Source organism: Bos grunniens, chromosome 10 (assembly GCF_055505025.1).
Source record: "Bos grunniens cultivar Pamir isolate PY7600 chromosome 10, Bosgru_T2T1.0, whole genome shotgun sequence".
Taxonomy (NCBI): domain Eukaryota; kingdom Metazoa; phylum Chordata; class Mammalia; order Artiodactyla; family Bovidae; genus Bos; species Bos grunniens.
The window spans coordinates 29,802,500-29,819,263 of NC_141174.1; the positions used below are offsets into that span (position 1 = coordinate 29,802,500).

At 45.0% G+C, this 16,764-nt stretch overlaps 1 protein-coding gene and 1 long non-coding RNA gene across 4 annotated transcripts in view; one reads left to right on the forward strand and one right to left on the reverse strand.

Annotated features, from left to right (window-relative positions):
• Window positions 1–16,764, reverse strand: part of PRKCH (protein kinase C eta) — a 233,160-nt gene that overhangs the window by 35,626 nt on the left and 180,770 nt on the right. The window lies entirely within an intron of this gene.
• LOC147364225 (uncharacterized) lies at window positions 1,774–12,272 on the forward strand. Its single transcript, XR_015134223.1, has 2 exons — window positions 1,774–2,052; window positions 8,905–12,272. It is a non-coding gene; the product is annotated as an uncharacterized LOC147364225 (long non-coding RNA).

Here is a 16,764-nt window from a genome sequence, read left to right on the forward strand (position 1 = left end):
TGATGCTTTTGAACTGTGGTGTTGGAGAAGGCTCTTGAGAGTCCCTTGGACTGCAAGGAGATCCAACCAGTCCATTCTGAAGGAGATCAGCCCTGGGATTTCTTTGGAAGGACTGATGCTAAAGCTGAAACTCCAGTACTTTGGCCACCTGACGCGAAGAGTTGACTCATTGGAAAAGACTCTGATTGGGAAGGAGGGATTGGGGGCAGGAGGAAAAAGGGACGACAGAGGATGAGATGGCTGGATGGCATCACTGACTCGATGGACGTGAGTCTGAGTGAACTCCGGGAGTTGGTGATGGACAGGGAGGCCTGGCGTGCTGCGATTTATGGGGTCGCAAAGAGTCAGACACGACTGAGCGACTGAACTGAACTGAATATTCTTTTTAATTGAACAAACTCCAGAAGATAGTGAATGACATGGAAGCTGGCATGCTGGAGTCCATGGGGTCACAAAGAGTCAGACACAACAACAGTTCTTCTTATTAATCTGTTAAATGCATAAGTGAGAACCATGATAACGTCCTATGATCTTAAAAATCAACAGAATTCACAAATCAGGAGGAAAAGTATTTTTAGCTTGTGCATCTTAGTTTTGCTTTGGAAAGTATCACCTAACTTGCAAGCAAAAGTAGCAGATGAACACAGCTTTTGAGAGGAGATTAACATTCTTCTTGCCTGAATGCTGGAGTAATCTTGATCCAATAAATATAGGCTATTTCAGTTTGGTAATTTTCCCAGCACCTCAGTTTCTCTGTTAAAACATTGTTAAGGTCACAAGGTGATCAATCTTAGTCTAAACAGACCCTAACCTTGGATTTCACTTCATAAATAACCCATGCCACAGCATTATACATGCCTCTATGTATATTTAAAAAGCAATCTAAAGATCTATTGCAAATGTAAAGTCTCATGCAACAATAACTATTTTCTGAAAGTGAAAGTCACTCAGTCAAGCCCAACTCTTTATGACCCCATGGACTATACAGTCCATGAAAGTCTCCAGGCCAGAATACTGGAGTGAGTAGCCTATCCCTTCTCCAGTGGATCTTCCCAACCCAGGAATCAAACTGGGTCTCCTGCATTGCTGCCAACTCTTTACCAACTGAGTTATTTCTAATCCTCCGGTGGGGCATATTTGACATTTCCTAGGAAACCATAGTCCATGCTGATGATTTGGTAACAATCCAGAGTGACCATTTCTGGAGACAGAGCAAACCAGGACTTGTGGCCAAGAATGACAGACAGAGGCCATGCGCAAGTTCTCAACTATGCCCTTAGGGGCAATAGAGCACCCTTTTACCTCTCTCAGTCTGCTTCCTTCCCCCTCCCCAGGTAACCTTGGGGAGGTCATTCAACCAACTTTTGCCTGCCTGTTTCCAAGAGATAGTGTAATGTGTGGTTAAGGGACTCTGGAGCCAGGCATCCTGGGCTGGAGTCTTGGCCCTGTTCTCTACCAGCTGTGTGATCTTGGGCCAGTTACTTAACCACCATGTTTATTTCCTTATTGTGAAATGCAGATAACAGCAGTCCCTGCCTTATGGGAATTATGAGTTTTTAATACGCATTGCTTAAAACAGTGCCCACAATGCATTGAAGTGCTATGGAAGCAATAGTTATTATTTCCTCATCAACCAAAAACCCAGATAACAGATCACAGCATGGCCTATTACTTCAGATTTTTATGGGAATCAAAAATAATAGAGTATACACAGACTTTTTAAATTCTAAGTAACTACTGTAAGCTTCTGAGTTTGGGGCAGGGAAGTCTATTATATTATTAAGTGACACACCTGGCTTATAAATGGCTCTGCAGGGAAGAGATCAAGAAGTCAAAGCAGGTTGCCTTGAGGTGCCCCCGCCCGGCGCCAACAACCAGCAAAATGTCTCAAGAACTGGCACAACCTCATCATCCAACACTTTCGTCTCCTTTGCACGTCTTTGCTGAGACCACATTCTGAAGGACTAAGATGCTCTGTTCGGCATCAGCAGCCCCACCCAGCACAGCAGGAAAAGATTGGTTTAAGTTCATCTGCCAGCCAGTTCACTACAGGTACAGTACCATACCATTTTTTAAAAATACATGTTTCAATGCTATTCTCTTAAATCATCCCACCCTTGCCTTCTCCCACAGAGTCAAAAGTCTGTTCTTTACATCTGTGTCTCTTTTGCTGTCTCACATATAGGGTCATCATTACCATCTTTCTAAATTCCATATATATGCGTTAATATACTGTATTGGTGTTTTTCTTTCTGGCTTACTTCACTCTGTATAATAAGCTCCAGTTTCATCCACCTCATAAGAACTGATTCAAATGTGTTCTTTTTAATAGCGGAGTAATATTCCATTGTGTATAAGTACCACAGCTTTCTTATCCATTCATCTGCTGATGGACATCTAGGTTGCTTCCATGTCCTGGCTATTATAAACAGTGCTGCGATGAACACTGGGGTACATGTGTCTCTTTCAATTCTGGTTTCCTCGGTGTGTATGCCCAGCAGTGGGATTGCTGGGTTGTATGGGAATTCTGTTTCCAGGTTTTTTCCCTTAAAAAACGATACCATTCTTATAAGCAGTATGTACATGCGTGTGTACTTAGTCAAGTCCAACTTTTTGCAACCCTATGGATTGCAGACCATCAGGCTCCTCTGTCCATGGGATTCTCCAGGCAAAACTACTGGAGTGGGTTGCCATTTCCTCCTCCAGGGGATCTCCCCCACCCAGGGATTGAACCCAAGTCTCCTGTGTCTCCTGCATTGACAGGTAGATTCTTTACCACTGTGCTACCTGAGAAACTCTTTAATCAGTATAAGCTGGAGGAGAAGAAAGTCACTAAATTCTACTGTTGCTATCAATAACATCACTGTGAAAGTGTTAGTCACTCAGTCACGTTCGACTCTTTGAGAACCCATGGACTGTAGCCAGCCAGGATCCTCTGTCCATGGAATTCTCCAGGCAAGAATACTGGAGTGGTAGCCATTTCCTTCTCTAGGGATCAAACCCAGGTCCCCTGCATTGCAGGCAGATTCTTTACCGTCTGAGCCACCAGGTAAGCCCCACCATCACTGTGGCTGGGGACATTTATTTCCTTTCTGGAGAACTGACATGAAATCCACACCTCACAATACAATCAAATAAAACTCCTCCTCATCTTCTACCCTTTCCCTGCCTCATTATTTGGGACACACACCCAATCATGCAGAGGGGCCTCATACATTCAATGAAGTGATAAAACCCAGACATCACAAGGCCACTTTTGGGAGATGTTGTTACTAACTGTTCACTGTTTGAACAACAGGATGATAAATGAAGGTATCTTTTCAGTGTATCCAAGTCTCTCTTTTTGTCACGTGTTTTCACAAATAAGTAGTCAACTCCGAGTACCATGCTTACACTGAAGCATTTCTATCAGGGCCACTGCACTGGTGTTCACCTTCCTTTAACCACAAAGGTCACAGGTATTCAAGGGAAGGGGTGGACAGAGAGTACAAGTTCCAAAATCTAGCTGTTTTTTATGGTTCTTGTTTTCCCAACGATATGTGACCTCCAAGGAGGTGCCCCCTGGTTTTCATTTTTCTATCTTTGTATTTTTAGTTCCCCTTGGTGCCTAACACAGTGCCTTGCACATCCTGGGCCCTTAATAAATGGCTGATATTCTGAGGAGCCTGCCCTCTCTGCCGTCTGGTGTCGGTTTGGTTCTGAGACCCCAGTGAAGCTGGATTAAGGGAGGCTGGAGGGGGGAGACTCTTAGGAAACTGGTTGATTCTGGTTTGTGCTGACACCCTGGCACCTCTCTGGGATCTCTGGACCAAACATGTAGCTCCCACTGCCTGCTGGGGTCCTGTCCTGGGGGTGACCTCGGACTAGGATGGCACCCCAGGAAGCTTCGGGGCTCTGAACACACTTTCAGGTCTACCCCACTCCAGACAGGAATCTTCCTGACCTGATTAGAACCAAACCAATTCCAACCAAGAGATACCTGAAAGTAAAACTGGCCGTGCTTGGTGACTGCCTGTTAATGTTTGGCTGACTGGTGAGAGCAACCTTTGTTCCTGTGAAAGGAGGATATTAAGAATTCTTTTTTTTTTTTTTTTTAAATTTTGGCGGCCCCCGAGCCCGGCCCGGCCTCCCAGGGCTCTGTCCCCCTTAAACCTTTCCTGTCAGCAGGCGAAGGGGGAAAGGGGGGGGCCCCCCACTCCAATGGCGGCGGCGGCTCAAAATGGCCACCGCCGCCGCCTCCCCACTCCTCCGTGGCCTAAGAATTCTGTTGACTGACTAAATAGGATGTATGTGAGTCTAACTGGCCATCAGAAGACACAGTGAGCCTGGGAGTGGCTTCTGACATTAAAACAGAAGTTGTGAGCCGAGAGCACAGGGAGTCAGGCCCTCTGGCTGAGAGCTGTTGGGCAGCGTGGGGGAAGGGAAGGGAGGGTCGGTGTGCAGGCTGGCATCTGGGCACACCGGAACCTTCTGAAGGATGTGCATACTACCCTCTTCTGAGAGGCAGCACAGGGGTCAGGGGTCAAGCTGGAAGGCAGGAACTATCGGTGCACTGTCTGATCAGTCAGTCAAGGGACAGGGACATCTGTTTCAAGCCAGAAAGCAAGGCTTCTTGTCTCAGCTCTGCCACCTCCCTGGGCCTCAGTTTCCTCATCTGTAAAATAATGGAATGGGACCGAACAACACTTCCTCTCCACTGTTAACATCCAATAAACACATCCAATGAAAATTACACCTCTTTCTTATATTTAGAATTGGATACCTTCTTTGCACCATACTGCCACAGGCTCTATCCAACCCATCTCTTGGATCACTGCATTTCCTCATTGGTCTCTTTCTCCTTTTCAATCCTCCATTCTCCATGCTCTGCCAGTTACTTTTTGAAATGACGATTCTGATCTTGTCCCTTGAACATCTGAATTTAAGAGGCTCCCATCTGGCTGTAGCCTCTGTAATGCCCTACCATCTGGCCTCTGCCGGCCCTGCCAGCCTTACTTCCTCCCTACACCGTCCCCTGTCTGCTTTTCACTCCCAGATGAGCAACGTGCTCTCTGGTGGACAAACACTCTCTGGGCCTAGAGCAGTGCTGCTCGATGTGTGATCTGGGGTCTGGTACTCACCTGCAGCTGCTACTGGCCCCCAGTGAAGTAGAAAATGAATGCATGAGGTAGCAAGGAAGTAAGCAGAAACCTTGAGAGTCAGCATGTATTTAGTAGACACTTTTACAACTATTTGACAGTAATTTTATGCCTGCTCAATCTAATAAAAATTTGGGCTTCTATGTGTGTTTTCTTTTAAAGTTCATTTTTCTTATAAAGTGAATAAAATAATAAAAAGTTTATTACACTTTATACAAGCTTTGGTCCTAAATGGATTGGAAAGGAAGAAAATCCACTGGTTTCCCACCGCAGAGAGTTCGAGGAGCTCTGGCCAGCATCCTCTTTCCTTCCCCTCTTCCAGGCTTGTTTGACAACAGCAGACTCACTGAAGGCTCTGCATCTCAGAAACCTCCTGTGTCGCTTCCTTGGACAAGCATGGTGTCTCTCCTCCATGCTACGTGGGAACTTGGTGCATACTTCTAATTATAGCATTGATTGCACTGACTGTAATCACTGTTTCCCTGTAGGTCTTTCCCATGCTTATTTCAGCTCTCTAACCTCAGAGCAAAGGGCCTGGCACAGGGCTGTGTGGATGATTATGTGCTGGTTGAACTGAACAAGCCCTCAGTTTTTTACCCTGAACTCTGGTTGCATTCCCTTTGTCTATGCACCCCTTGAATATAAAATTCTTCTGGCCAGTGTCTCTCCCTCCAATGCCTAGGTGGTGTTCTGTATCATGGGTGCTTAGGAAATGAAGAAATGACAGGAATGTTATCTGTATCTGGGGTTGACTTCTTTGTGCCATCGAGCCAGTTGCACTCACTCCTCTGGCTCCCAATCTAGTCCTAGAGCTAATACAAGAAAGCTGGGCTTGTAGGTACAACAACCCATGACTAATGTGTATGCCTAGTGATTAAACATCCTTATAACAGTGTGGTATTATAACCAGACAAGACAAATCACCTCTGTACATTCTGCATAAAATTAAAAGGTCACTCCAGGAAGAAAAACAATAATGAGATTCCTGAAGTCCTTCATCAAGTTGAAAAGCTCATCTAATTTTTTTTTAAGGCATCTCAAGGAAAACTCCAAAACCAGAAGGGATGGAATATTACAGAACAATTAACTTTAAAATCTCAGAAAAGCCTTTAAGCCTGAAGTAAAGAACACAATTCCCACCATATGGTACTACTCTCTTTTTGAAAGTTGGTAAATCCCAAGTTTATTTGGGATTCACTGGGAACCAGTGGTTCCCTGCATTTTCCAGAGAAGGCAGTTTAAGAACACATTTCTTAAACCTCAGCTTTTGGGGTTCTACACTTACACTTTCTCCTTGAAGCCATGGAAAAATTCTCCTCTCTGCTTCAGAGATCTTTCTTTTAAAATGGTATTTCAATCACCTGCCCACTTTCAGGATGTAGGGTATGAAATCATCCCAAGGCTTCATGAGGGCTTCTGAAGCCAGGGCCCCTAGGTTCACATATGGTCAGGAACCAAACAAACAAGCCTCAGGAACAAGACAAGTGATTTTTTTCCCCATTAGAGAAGGAACTCTTCCTCATTCAAATTGAAAACAGAGAATCAGCTGATGAAAGAAAAATCACCAACATTTAAGATCTAAGTGATTATTCTGAAATCAGAACATTCTGACCAACTGTTGTAGGTAAGGTACAAGCCACAGAGTTCCACCCACTCTGATGAACTCCTGTTTCACTCTGAGTTTCACAGCCATTCGCGACAATGTTTTATCTGCCTATGGGGCCTGGGTCCCCCAAGTTCACAGATGCGAACTTTCAGAACTTTTGGTCTGGGTTTCATGACACCTTTCTGGCCAGGAAGGTGGTGCTATGGCTCCTCCTGTAACTTTCCACCAATGCAAACAAGGTCATGAGTGCTGGGAGGCAGCAAGGACAGGTCTGAGTGGGCAGAGACTCATCGCCAAGGCAGGGTACATGCCTTCTCTTCTGCAAAAAGCATTTGTACCATCCTGTGGGTACACGTTGGGGAGGCTGTGAGCGCTGCTCTCATCTGTGGTGACAGATGAGACAGCCTCCAAGCCATGGCTCTGGGAATGCCTTCTCCTCTCTGCATGGCTCAGGAGGCGAGAAGCTTCCTCTGCCTTCCTGGGCCCTCAGAGGTCAGGACTCAGGGCCACCTGAAAGGTTCTGCCTGTTCTGGTCTGGGAGCACCCCTGGCAACTCCTACCTTCTAGGTGGCCAGAGCCAAACGTGACAGGGGTGAGTGGCCTGAGAGAGTGCCCTTTCCTCGAGACAGTGAACACAGCCTGCCCCCTAGGAGTTATCAGGGTCAGCTCTGGAGTGAGCACGTCAGAGACATCTCTTTACTCTGAACCATGCTCATCTGCCCAGGGCTGGTCCTCGGCAAGCAGAGTTGAGATTTGATGATGCTACATCCTAAAGAGATGAAGACTCTTAACTAGCCCATTCCCCAGGATCCCGTGGGATGTGTGAGAAGGGAAAACTAAGGGATATTATTTGCAGAGGCTACACCTGAGTCCTTAAACCAAGTAAGCTGAGAGCTCACTGAGCTGGGACTACTTTGTTAGGTAAATTCCAGGACAACTAAACTCAGTCTTCCTTAAGTCTCTAACCACGCCTAAGTATCTCGTTCTGGGCTCCTCCTCCACCCTCCCTTGAAGGGTGGGCGGTTCCCTGAGGTTCTGCTCTTGGCCCTTGCCTGGGTCTATTTCCAGCACAGATGCTAGACCATATGGCGCCTTTGTGCAAATTACAGAAAGGCACCCCTTTCTCAAGACATGCTACCACCACCTCCTGGGAAACTCACAGTCATCATGCACGTCGTCACAGACTCTGACGGAGTGGCACTCCCTGGAGTTGCCCAGTGGACAATCTGGCTGGTTGTGTGTGCAGTGAAAGCCCTGGATTCAAATAGCACCCTGGACAGATGGCTCCTAATTTTAAACCTTGACCTTGACACCTCTCTCCGGAGATCCAGAGGTGTATGAGAAGTTAGCCATTAACCGATTTGGGAGCATCGGTACTAGGAATATTTCAGTCCTTCAAACACAAAAGGATAAAACTGGACACTTCCCACTGCTGTCTTCACTTAGTTAAAAGCTTTAGAGTTCTGCATGGGAAATCTGAGTCAACCTGAATGCGTACTCCACGGTCCCCATATCCGGAGTCCTCTCAGCTTTCCCTCCACTCCACCACCCGTTTCTCTCTTTTCCATCACTGTCACTGGCATGATTTATGACTAGGTCTTGACTGGCTTATTCCACAACGGTTGGAGTTGTGGAACTCCCAGCTTCCAGACTTGCTCTTCTGCCCTCTATTTTAACATGCCACACTTACTTCCTACTAGTCTCTTTCTCTTTCTCAAAATCTTCTGGTAACGTCAATTGACAGGCAGATAAAACCCAAACTTGCTAGGCCACATCCCAAACCTTCCATGCTCTCACCCCAACTTACCTCAAACTGCCACCTGCCCCCTGCTCTGGTCCTTCAGTCACACGGAGTCCTCACGATTCACTAGCACGGAACGCCTCCTGTCTCCAGGCCTCTGGCCTTAGTGTTCCAGATACCTGGCATGTATTTCCACGTTCTGCTGTTAACTAAAAACCTACAGCCCAAATGCCGTCTCTTCTCCAAAACTTCTGTTGACCCTCTGCATCAGAATTAATTGCTTCCTTTTTGGGGGGTTCTCATTGCATTCTGTTTATGCTTAACTCTGAGAATTTATGGTACCATGTTTTAAATTGTCAATTTATGTATGTGTTTGGAGCCCTCAGTAGACTAAAACACCCTTTTCTACTTATCTTCAGGTCTTCAGGTACAAATCCAGTACAAAGCAGATGTGCAGGACATACTGAACGAGTAGCTCAATGGTGGAGATGGCTCCTTTATGGTCAAACAAAGCCTGTGGAAAGACTTAACGATGGTCTACTCTGAGCCTGCATGTTTTAAACTCCAGCCAAACAAGGGCAAATGAGAGCCCCACAGCGTGTCAGGAGGGGTGAAGGGCACCTTCCAGACCGAAAAGTCTGTTTAAGACAAACACACATTGGTGCCATAACTCACAACCTGCATCAAATGTGATTCCTGGAAACCAAAAGCTCTTGGCAGGGGCTGAGGAGCGACTCCTTGGAAGAGAGCTGGCAGGGTTTGGGACTTCATTCCAGAGTCCCCTTCTGCCTTTGCACAGCTCTCCAGACCCTGGATTGAAGCAGGTCCACCACTCTTGCTAATAACGCGTTAGAGGAATTCTGGACATGACAGAATAATACTCGCCTTGGGAAGGTGAGTACCTGGATGGCAATGAAGTAATGCCAAATGGGATGTGTGTGAATCTAATTAGTAGCACTGTTTGAACTGTAAGTCACTTCAGTCGTGTCCGACTCTGTGCGACCCCACAGATGGCAGCCCACCAGGCTCCCCCATCCCTGGGATTCTCAAGGCAAGAACACTGGAGTGGGTTGCCGTTTCCTTCTCCAATGCATGAAAGTGAAAAGTGAAAGTGAAGTCGTTCAGTCACGTCCGACTCCCAGCGACCTCATGGACTGTACCCACCAGGTTCCTCCGTCCAGGGGATTTTCCCGGCAAGAGTACTGGAGGGGGGTGCCATTGCCTTCTCCGAGCACTGTTTGAGAACATAGCAAATAAGTTGACTACAAATTCTGAGTGGAATAATGTCCTCAAGCTTCGCTCATTGAGACACATTTACAGACATGAGAAATCAAAGACCATTTACAGAACAGGGGCCTCATGTGTAAGATACATTCAACCACCTGACCAGCATTTCTTTGCTTTTACCCTATGTATTAATAATACTAGGATAGGCAAACCTTCTCTTATCTGAGACTAGGTTCCCCAGTTTGGGGGAAAGAAATGACCAGGAACACAAATCTACCAAGACAGAGACAGAGGAGCGGTAGACTGACTTTGCTTTTCTGACACATTGGAAAATGGTGTCTGCACATAACCCTGACCTTTATACACTGTCTCCTGCAGAAGCCTGACTAGCACAGAAAAAAAGGGAAGAGTCTTCAAAGTCAGCTGATCATACACTTTCCTTGCCATCTAGGTTTCTGTTTCCCTTTCACTGTCATGGCTCTAATAATATCATTAACCAAGCCACCCTAGACAGCATATTAAAAAGCAGAGACATCACTTTGCTGACAAAGGTCCATATAGTCAAAGCTGTGGTTTTTCCAGTAGTCATGTATGGATGTGAGAGATGGACCATAAAGAAGGCTGAATGTCAAAGAATTAATGCTTTCAAACTGTGGTGCTGCAGAAGACTCTTGAGAGTCCCTTGGACGACAGGGAGATCAAACCAGTTAATCCTAAAGAAAATCAACCCTAAATATTCATTGGAAGGGATGATGTTGAAGCTCTAATACTCTGGCCACCTGATGCAAAGAGCTGACTCACTGAAAAAGAACCTGATGCTGGGAAAATTGAGTGCAGGAGAAGGGGGCGGGAGAGGATGAGATGGTTGGATGGCATCACTGACTCAATGGACATGAGTTTCAGCAAACCCAGGAGATAGTGAAGGACAGGGAAGTCTGGCATGCTGCAGTCCATGGAGTTGCAAAGAGTTAGACATGACTGAGCAACTGAACAACAAAAGCCACACTCACCATACGTAGAGTGGGGAAAAAAAACAAAAATAAAAACTGTCTATCACTACCTAGAGAAGAACGAAACTCCAATACCTGTATTGCTTGATGCTAAGATTCATGCCCACTGCATCCCATGGAATGCTTTTGAAACAGGAAGTTCCTTGAAACTAATGATAAAAACACTTGTCAGTTGCCAGTATTCTCATTTTCATCATATCAGACACCACCAGCATTTTGTGATCTTTGGTTTCTTGGAATCAAGGATATATGGTAGTTATTAGTATGCATTCTCCTTGTCAGCTGCCATGTTAAAAGTTGAGGGAACCAAAGGGAAGGAGATGTTAACAGGGAAATGTAGGACTTACGCATACTGATTCACCTTCAAAGGAAACAGTCTAGGTAATTCCATTTGAAGACATCAATGCCTTCAAAGAGACTTCACGGAAGGCCACTGGGTGCAAAAACTTTCTGTTACAACCAACGTACTGCATTAAATGTTGTTCAGGAGGAGTCACTGTGGCCAATAGGAATAAGGGGCAGTCAGGTTCCTCCTTATTCGGGTTTTTCTTTTTCCCTTTCTGTCTTGGTCTCAGAAGGAGCTCCAGGGAACCACAGGGAGGAGGACTGATAGCCTCTCCCATCTGCGGAAATCTAGGTTAAGGATAGTGTCTGGTTTCCTAGGAGATTCATTCTTAGCACCAAAGAGAAATTTTCTGGGAGAGTGGCAGGGGGGTGGGCGTTGGCTAAAGACGGGAAGAAGCATTTTCCAGAGTCATGCCACCCAAGAACTCAAGGAGAGCGGACTTGGCTTCGGAAGGTCATCATCGTCTGCTCGAAGGAGCCTGCATTCCAGGCATGGAAGGTGACGCCACGTAGCCCCCCGCACACAACTGTGGAGCTGGGCAACTGCCAGAGCCACTCTGATTCGAGGCCTAAGGCTGCAGCGTGGTGACGTTCTTCCTGCTGACTCATGGCACTTGCAGAAGCGTACAGAAATTCCACGATGAAAGATGATCCTCCTGACATTTCTGCTAGCCCTCGGGTTCTCCAGCAGATTTCCTGGAGCAGAGTCTGTTTGCCATCCAAGCTGTGGAGGCATAGCTCAATGTTTTCCAAAGCAAGGCGGAAAAGCTCCCCGTGGCTGTAACATCCTAACATGGGCCCTCATTTCCTCTGAGAGATACACATTGCGACCAACTGCAATGGGAGACTTTGAACCAGGCCTGTGGGCATGATGTGGAGCTAACAGACATCTGGGAGTCTGGAAGGAAATGAGTGGCCAGGGCCAAATGGAGTGTGGCCATTTCCTGCTGGTCTGGCCTCGGGTTCCCTGTTTTTCATTTTTAAACTGAACTTCAGTTGTAAGGACACACGAGTTCTATTTGGTTAGAACGGTGTGACTTTGGGTCCCCTTGGGTCCATATTCTGAAGCTATTTGAGTTTGAGACCCCAGGCAAATACTTTATAGACATTCAGCAACGAAAGAAGTGGACAGGGAGTTATTCATCTGTCTCTCTCTCTCCCCCTTTCTTTAGCTCCACTGAGTAAAACTAAATGTGAAAAACTCACTTATTTCCTTCCATGTCATTTTTACAACTGGCAATTACTTTTAATATGTTTATATTATAATATTTTTACATTATAATATATGCTTCCTGTAGGCAGGGTCCTGGCCTGTCTTGGCCACTATGGTATCCTTAGACACAAAGTAGGTCTCAGTGAAGATTTGTTACATGAATAAATGAATGATGGGTAAATAAACAGATGCACAAATAATGAATGTGGACCCATAAAGTTAAGACTACTAACAAATTTGTACCTCGTGTAAATATATTAAGGCATCATGCAAAGGAAATAAAACATGGGACTCAGGGGAAAGGCAATTTTCTTCCATGTGTCTTTCAAATCAAGATGGTGACCAATGCGAAAAAGATATTTTTAAATGGTTAAGAACTAAATTTCCAATTCATGGCCTGGGGGGAGAAGAGTCCATGAAAGGAAAATGCTGGGAGAATTGCTTTCCTACAGAAGGGGAACCCTTCACACTCCTAAAAAATATCCCTTTGTCTTTGGTTCTGTCATCTCACAGGAAGAAAAAAAAAGGTTGTAGAATGCGGACGCCTCTTTGTAGGGTGACTGTACAGTATACTGTCCAAAATGGGACTCTAAGTAAAAGGGGGCCGCTATTCAGGAGGAATCACAGGGGCAAGGTGGGACTTCTTGGGAAAACTAAAACACAGGGCTGACCCACCTCTCCACTGTGTAAGCCACCCACTGAAAGTGGAAGCAATTTCTTGTAATTCTTCTCTTAAAAAGTGCTGTTGTTTTTTTGTTATTTTTTTTTATTTCTTTGGCCATGCTGAGTTGCAGGATGCAGGATCTTTAATTGCGGTGTGTGAACTCTCCGTTGCGGCATGAGAGATCTAGTTCCCTGCCCCGGGAGTGAACCCGGGCCCCCTGCACTGGGAGCACCAGGGAAGTCCCACAAAGCGCTTGTTCTTTCCTAAACTCTTATCATCTTAACCCTCTGCTGAGTTGTTATCTTGAGAACGGGTTCTTAGGAAGCACTGTATCTTGAGCTTCTCCGGAAAGTTATTGGTTCTGGGGTTAACTCTTTCTACACCCAGTGTGACCCAGACCACCCTTCCTGGATTATATATCTTGTGAGATACTGTGAAAATGCTCTGCACTGTAAGCCCTCGACACTCCCTCTTTGTTTGGATACAAACACAATATCAAACTATACCCTAGCTGCCGCAAACTGGACAAAGCCAGCCGCCCCTCAGACAGACTGTGGAGGGAAAGTGCTTTTTAACATACTTCCTCTGGTGGTGCCATAGCACAAAGATTATACTCAGCTTCCCCGGCCATAAAAGTTTCAGTTTTTCCCATTCTCGCTGCCAAAGCTGAAATGCCAAGAAATGCTGGGAACTGTGATTATACACACTTCATATTTTACATTCTGAAACCCCAAGGAGTAAGCCACGGAGAACAGAGTCCTATTTCTTAAATGGCAGCTGAACAGATAGAGCACTCGAGTTCTGTGGAGCATGGCTGAGGATTTGCATGGAGAGAAACAAACAGAGACCTCACAGACGTTTCCCGTCTGTGTGGACCTTCCTGGCGTCTGGGAGAGACCTTGGCTAGCTTTTCTAGTTTCTTTCTCCTTTGCTATTTTTTAACTTTCTGAATTACTCATCTAGATTCTTACGGGAAAAAAAAAAATTGATGCCACACATACAAGTCAGTCATAAGGAAACTCAGTGACTGCCTCTGACAGGTTTGAACCTGTGTCTTCACAGACAAGAAGACAAAACTTCAGTGTTCTTCAGGCCAAAACTGAATCCCTCCCCCTTTTTAAGAGTAGCAATAAAAACAGCCATCCTGACAACATTTAGCCCTCAGGTTCGCTTTGTCAAAATTTTCCTCTGTCAATGGAGTCTTAAGTTAATTTCAAGCTGTCAGTGGAGTCTTAAATTAATTTCACTGCCCCAGCATATTTTTCTTAATTCCAGCAACTAGTGTAGGAATTAGAACAAATAAACAAACACAACCCCCCTAAACAGGTCTTCCTTCCTCCTCCCTCCAAGAATTAACACAAGAGCCCCGGGTCCCTCAGGAAAGGCTCATGATGGCAAGACCTATTCTCCTAAAGGGTGAATTTCATGACTCACTATCACCTGCTTTCCTGTGTTGCTCTGTTCCATTTCTTCGTCAAAGGAGTGTTAAAATCCTCACTAAGGGCAAACCAGGGAGGGGCAAGCGTCTCATGCGTGTATTAAACAAACATTTAACACCTGCTCTTGCTTCCTGGGTGGCTCAGCAGTAAAGAATCTACTGACCAATATAGGAGACTCGAGTTCGATCCCTGGGTTGGGAAGATGCCCTGGAGAAGGGAATGACAACCCACTCTAGTATTCTTGCCTGGGAAATCCCATGGACAGAGAAGCCTGGAGGGGCTGCAGCCCAGGGAGTTACAAAAGAGTCAGACACAACTCAGTGACTAAACAACAACTTGCTTGATTTACAGGCTCTGGAGAGCTCTCACATGTTTTCAGAACGTAAGAGCTCATGTTTTATTTTTCTCCCTTTGACAGTGCCTGCTCCGGTGCTTCATAGAGAAAGAGGCTTGAGAAACTGTTGCTAAATGAGCACTCTGCCCCAAAGCAATGCAAGCCCCACGCAGCCAGCATGGACGCGTGTGCTGCTGCTCCTTGCTCCAGTTATAAATAACCACTGATGCAACTGCAGGATGTGTAGGGCTGGAAATAAATTCCTCTTTGTAGCTACATAACTGCAATAAACTTTTATAAGCCTGTTGCATGATCTGAACAGATCTGCACAGTTTTTCCAACAAGAGCAGAATTCTTTGCAGGTTTGAGCCCTCACCCACAGACCCTTCTCAGAGAAGAGAAGGAGTCTCAAAACTTCTAGCTTTTTACAAGAGTTCAGAGTTGGTCTTTCAAAAGGCTTAGGAAAAACCTCTGTTCTTCGAGTATGTAACACCCTTTGTTTTTCAATAGGAAATACCCTTAATTATAGAGTTTGTGTATGTGTAAACCATTTCTGGAAGGACATACAAGAAATGGATAACTGGTTGTCTTGAAAAAGAGAAATCTGGAGGCTGGGCTTAGCGTTCACTGTAATCTTTTTAGAATAGCTCAACATTTATCAGATTATATATTAACACATCTAAATAAGTTACATCAACACTGCTCTTTAGTCAACAACTAATACCCTATTTATATCCATCTTTCTATCATTTATCTCTCCCAATGTGATCTCCCCAGACAAGCTCATTTGCTAGACATAAAAACAGAAATGAAAAAAACAAAGAAGAAACATTCTATACCATGTGCCAGAAACGGAGGGGTAGCAATTGAAACTGAACAAGGAAAGCAAAGCTCTGGACGCCAAGCTCTGATAGAGCCATGACAAATGAGAGAGAAAGCCTGAGGCTCCCAGCTCTTCATCCTGCACCCGCCGCCAGAGGACATCCCTTCCTGGCTGACCATCTCTTCTCGTGCTCTGCTGATTGATTTCTCCTCTTCCTCTGCCCCCATTCCTTTTGCTTCTTTCATTTAAAAATACTGGTTCTCAAAAATCACAAAAGTAACCCATTCTCACCACAATCTGTGGTACAATCTGAAGACACATAATGAAAAATTAAGAACTGTCCGACCCATCCCAGACTTGTTTCTGCTCTCCCACTTCTTCCAAGCATATGTCTATGTACAGTTGGCTTTCTACTGTTTTTTTAAGCAAAAAATGGGACTTAAATGAACATACATACTATTTTATTTTTCTCACTGATTTATCAGAAGAAAACCATCCAGGTGAATAAATATAAGTCTAACTCAGGTATTTGTTCAATAGTTGCATAATATTCCTCAGGATGGATATACCATAATTTATTTACCCTTTCCTTATTAAATCTGTGCACCTCTTAAGTGGGTTCACTGTTCACGTTTCTCCCCTGGATTATTTTCTAACTGATAACATGTATGGAACATTAACTGATATCAGACATGGTATCCGGCTTATCAGAAATAAGCCATATGAATTGGAGTTTAACAATAATCTCATGGGACAGGCAGTACTGTTGTTTCCATGTTATGGATTAGAAAACTAAGATTTAGAGGAATTAACGAGTTCATCCAGTATCATGGAGCTAGTACACCGCAGAGGTAAGTTTCAAATTCAAGTTTGATTCCAAAGTCTTGCTCTTAAGACTTAAGGTATGGACTTACAGTCCATACTTTCTCATTTGCAGTGTTGCCATGCAATCAGCCTGGAGCCTACGGCCACTGAAATGTTAGCCTGGTATTTACAACTTTGAGATGCGTCATTGGACTAGGAGTTCCACATGTTCCTCTAACTCGAGGTGTTCAGGTCTTCATCTCCTCCATCCCCACATCTGTACTCATTCTATGCCTCACCTTTGCAAAAGGAAACTCTGAAGAGCCTAACGTCACACCAACAATTGACTTCCCACTAGGCTTGCTACCCCTATAATCAGCACCAACAAAGTTCACTTAAAGCCAAAGTCTTATTTAAGAG